At 34.2% G+C, this 5,178-nt stretch overlaps 1 long non-coding RNA gene across 1 annotated transcript in view; it reads right to left on the bottom strand.

Annotated features, from left to right (window-relative positions):
- Positions 342-5,178, bottom strand: part of LOC110267956 — an 11,322-nt gene continuing 6,485 nt past the window's right edge. Inside the window, exons 3-4 of the long non-coding RNA XR_002355943.1 lie at positions 3,462-3,464; positions 342-469 (exon numbers count right to left, since the gene is read on the bottom strand). This is a non-coding gene — a long non-coding RNA (uncharacterized LOC110267956). The remainder of the gene's footprint in view (positions 470-3,461; positions 3,465-5,178) is intronic.

Here is a 5,178-nt window from a genome sequence, read left to right as displayed (position 1 = left end):
ACTCTACCATAAAAAATCTAACAAAACATTCAGAATCTAAGTTTTTAAATTAGGGAAAACACCACTTCCATTTTTCGGCTAAAATTTTTAGATATGGATAATTTTAATGTAAAATACAACAATATTTATTTATTTTGGTATTTTACACTATTATGATAAGAGTACAAAATGTCACTGACGTTTTATTAAAAAAAAATTTTTAAATATAAAAGACAAAATGTCACCAACGTTTTGTAAAAAAAAATTTTAATTATAAAAAAATAAAATGTCACTGACGTTTTGTAAAAAAATATTATTTTAGTTATAAAATGAGAAAATGTCAGTGACGTTTTGTAAAAAAAATATTATTTTAATTATATAAAGAGAAAATATCATTGACGTTTTGTAAATACCCACAACAATGTTTAACACCTAATTTAGATCATTTTTAAAGACTTCACCACTCATAATCCAATATACAAAAATAAAACTTTCCATTTCTCTCTATCATCATCCTTCAAACTTCAGAACCTTCATTCATCCGCATGAGCTTCGCAATTATTTGTGTTTGATCTTTGTCATCTCTATTCTTTTTCATCTGAAAAGATTTCCATCCAGCATCACAAAAATTAACATTTGCACTTAGGATGAACATTTCTATTAAACTCTAAATTTTTATAAAATTTAGATAAAATTAACTACGATGATAAATTATTTTTTCTGTCTCACCACACTTAGGATACAGTCTGAACTCACAATCAAGATTTTTAGAATTGATTTTTTTTACAGATAACGCGTTGTGCATTGTCTTCTAGGAAAAATTTCTTATTTTGGATTGGTTCTTCAGCTTTCAGAAATTGGACCAAAAGATTTTAACTTAGAATATTGTTCAGTAGCTGAATGCAACAGAATAGTGCCCACTTAGCTCCATTGTCTAGGTAATCCTATTCATCAAAATTTTCATTCATCCACATGAGGTTCGCAATCACCTCTATTTGACTTTTGCCATCTCTGTTCTTTTTCATCTTATCAAGGATTTCCATCCAGCATCACAAAGGTTCAACATTCGCGCTTGGAATGAGCGTCTCTATCGAACTCCAAGCTTTCACGGGGTCTAGACAAAACCAAATGCGATGGTAAATTATTTTCTGTCTCACCACACTTAGCATAGTCTGAACTCACAATAAGAATTTTTGGAATTGATTTTCTTTTTTACAGGTAACGTATTGTGCATTATATTCTACAAAAAATTTCTTATTTTAGATTGGTTATTCATCTTTCAAATACTGACCAGATGGCTTTAACTTAGAATGTTGTTCAGTAGTTGGATGCAACAGAATAGTGTCCACTTCGCTCCATTATCCAAGTTACTCTGTCCATCCCTTCTGAATACTTGTGTGCTACTACTAGTGTGAAAATGTCTGTGATGAGTTGCTGATTCCATTCACTATTGGACTGAATTAATTCAGAAACCCATACTAAAACATAATCTGTGTTAGGGATAGGGGTTGGGGTAACAGTTGTGAATTCTTTCACCCAAGAATCCTCTTTAATTCTGATTAGATTGCCTCTCTCGATTTTTCATAATACTCCTTTTTTTAGAAACTTTCTTCCTTCGATGATGCTCCTTCCTTCCTAAGAGGGGTTAGTTCCAACCTCCATTGTTAGAAAACTAGTATACTTAAAATATTTATTTTTCAGCACCTTGTTTATTAAAGAATGTGGGTGAGTTAACAGTCTCCAACTTTGCTTTGCTAACATCGCAAGGCTGAAAGCTTTTAAATCTTTGAAATTGAAACCCCCTTTTAAATCTTTCGATCTACATGTGATTTGTCAACCAACTTAATGCATCCTTCTTTCTGACCTTTTTTTAACCCACCAAAATTGTATTATTGCTCTTTGAATATCATCAATTAAAGTTTTAGGTAGCTTGAAATAGCTTAAAATGTAAATCGAAATAGCCATTACCACTGCTTTGATAAGAATTTCTCTTCCTGAGGTTGAAAGAAGCGATCTCTTCCACTGCTGCAATTTATTGTTGATCTTATTCTTTATATAATTAAAAGTAGCTAGTTTAGACCTCTGCACCACTGCTGGTAGCCCTAACTATTTATTCTGGTTCCCGACATGAGGCACTAAAAGAGCATTAAAAAAGTGGTCTCGGATAATACATTATCGCTAATTAACATGTACTTGATGAACACACTTTGAGCATCACTAATAACCCTGTTCATTAGAAAATGTAATATGTACACCAGAATCTTGAAAATAATCTTGTAAAAAATACTACTAAGGCTTATAGGTCAAATTTGAGACATTGAAGTAGCATTAACAATCTTCGAAAATATGACAAATATGTGTATGATTAAAAACTTTTAAAATTTTACCTCCTGCAAAAAATCTCATTACCACCTCCACCACATCTGTCTTGATTGTTTCCCAAAAAGATAGAAAAAATTTAGCTGTGAATTCATCATCACCAGGGACCGAAAAAGGATTAATAGAAAAAATCGCTGACTTGACCTCTTGCTCAATAACTGGACGGATTAGCTTGCGATTTGTAGCGGTGGCAATCTTAGTAGGAATTTCTTATAGTTCTTCAGTAGGATCTCTTGGATCGCTAGAGGAGAAGAGCTTAGCAAAATAGTTCTGGGCAATTGAAGCGATTCCCTCTGCATCCGAGGTCGAGTTCCCTTCCTCATCTTCTAACAGGTGAATGTTGTTTTTCCTACTTTTTGTTTTAAAATTTGAATGGAAAAATTGTATTCCCAGTCACCCCATCTGAGCCATTGAAGTTGTAACTTTTTCTTTCAATATCTTTCCTTCTTTTCATACTCATCTTCTATCTCTGCATCCAAACACCGAATAGTAACTGAATTAGCGTATTCATCTCTATCAATTTTAGTAGCTAATTGTTCTTTTAATTCCATAATTCTGATTTGCAAATTCACGGTGGTATTTTGCTGCCACTGCACCAACATGTGTCTGCATAGCTTTAATTTTTCAGCTAATTTGAACATAAGAGATTCCTCTATCATGGAATTCCAGTAGCTCTTAATCAGATTAACCACTTCCAGTTTCTCACACTATCGTTCTTGGAATCAAAACCTCCTTTTTGCTCTTCTTTCTTGTCTTTCCGTACATAACAGTAAGGGACTATGGTCAGACCCATGGTCATGCAAGTGAGAAATAAACGCATATGAAACTCTTCCTTCCAATCATTTGAAGCCAGCACCCAATCAAGTCTTTCTTTTATCAAATTACCTCCAAATTGCTATTACACCATATAAATTTATCTCATTCAGAGCCCAAATCAATCAACCTACCCTAGTTGATAAAATCGTTAAAGGATTAGATAGAGTTAAAAGTTTTTATCCTACCTCCTTCCTTTTTTAGATTATCTCTGATCGCGTTAAAGTCTCTAAAAACAATAAATTTGTTGTTGACCCGCTCTAGAATATGTAAAGGTTTAGCAAATTGACATTCTTTTCTCCTTTTCTCTGTACTCAAATAAACCCCTAACGCTTCCCATTGCTGCCCAAGTCATGAATTGGAATATTTGAAATTGATTTAAAAGCATTCCTAATATAGAATCTGCACATTATCCCCTTCTTTCTATGCCATTACAAGCCCTCCTGCCATCCCCACTAGGTTTACTATTTCTCTATTCTAAAAACACACCTTATTCATCACACCCTCCACAATCAAGGTATTGTTCTTGGTTTCACAAAGGAATAATACCTTGGGAGAATGAGATTTACCAATTCTTTTGATGTTGTGAATTGTCAGAAATTTTTTTAAATACCAAAAGTTTCACATCAGCATCTTTATGCTTCCTTAGATTTCTCTTTTTGGGTGGCACTCTCTCCCATTACGGCTGATATAACATCATCTCAGCTCTTAACCATGAGCCCCACTGCTCCCCTATATCAGTACCTTTGACCGAATCCTCCAAATGCAAACTATAGGCTCTAATTTCATGTCCCACACGACTATAGTAGTGGCAAAACTTTTCAATGCGCTCATATTTGATCTGAAGATCAATGACTTTGCCATTACTGCCGGCAATTTTGAGAGACCTTCGCAGTGGTTTTGTTATATCCATCACCACTTGGATTTTCAGCACTTTCTCCTCTTTTTCCTTCATTACGAGTAGATCTGAGTCTATGACTTCCTCCAATGCTCTTTCTCTCTTTCATCCCAAGGTTTTAATTTTACAGTGTTTGGAGAGTCCCCAAAACTGTAACCATATGGGAATGTGGACAAAATCTTTCTCTTTGATGGTTGTGTCTTCATTCAATCTTCTCAAATTGAGAATATAGTTCTTGTACAATCACGAGACACCTTTCTCAATTCTAAAGAGATCCATTTTATTGTAAAAAAAATTGAAATAGATTATCCACAAGATCAACCACCTTAAAACCCTCTAGTTGCCTCCAAATTGCGAAGAACGCTGCTCAAGTGTGCCTGCGCTGAACCCTTGGTCAGCCAGTAGCCTTCCAACTAAGCTTCGAAAGCACTTTTTAACCACTTACTTTATATTATCATCAACAAACTGTACTACTTGTTCTTCAGTTTTGATCACAGAGTTGTTTTTCAGTCTTAGAACAATGGTTTCTACCAAATTGAATGCCTCACTTGGTGAGAATAACAAAATTAGAATTCTTCTCAAAAGATCCTAGCAGAGCACCTAACAAAAATCTAGTGACAGACATACACTAGCTAATATCAATGTTTTCTTTCTTTTTAATTATGAGTAAATATCCTTTTCGACCTCTGTCCTTTTTAAAATTTGACTATCCACCCCCTAACTTTTATAAAATATCAAATTGGCTCCTGTCCATGTATTCCGTGAGACCAATAAATCTTTCCATAGGTATTTCCGTTCATAGTCGTCGAAAAAAGCTGATGTGTAACGTGCAGTGTGTGACATAGTCTGGATACATCCTAGCGTAGGACCATGTTTTGCTGACTGTATAGGGGTTTAATGGTCCCAACGAACTCATAGCGTTCCATGTAAGATGTGTCCAGACCATGTCACACGCAGCTTTTTTCGACGACTATGAATGGAGACACCTACAAAAAAATTTATTGATCTCACAGAATACATGAACAGGAACCAATTTGATATTTTATAAAAATTAGGAAGCGGGTAATCAAATTTTAAAAAAGATAAGAGACAAAAAAGATATTTACTCT

Source organism: Arachis ipaensis, chromosome B02 (assembly GCF_000816755.2).
Source record: "Arachis ipaensis cultivar K30076 chromosome B02, Araip1.1, whole genome shotgun sequence".
Lineage (NCBI taxonomy): Eukaryota > Viridiplantae > Streptophyta > Magnoliopsida > Fabales > Fabaceae > Arachis > Arachis ipaensis.
The sequence above is the reverse complement of the archived record's forward strand: the minus strand, read 5'-3'. Positions and strand labels throughout refer to the sequence as shown.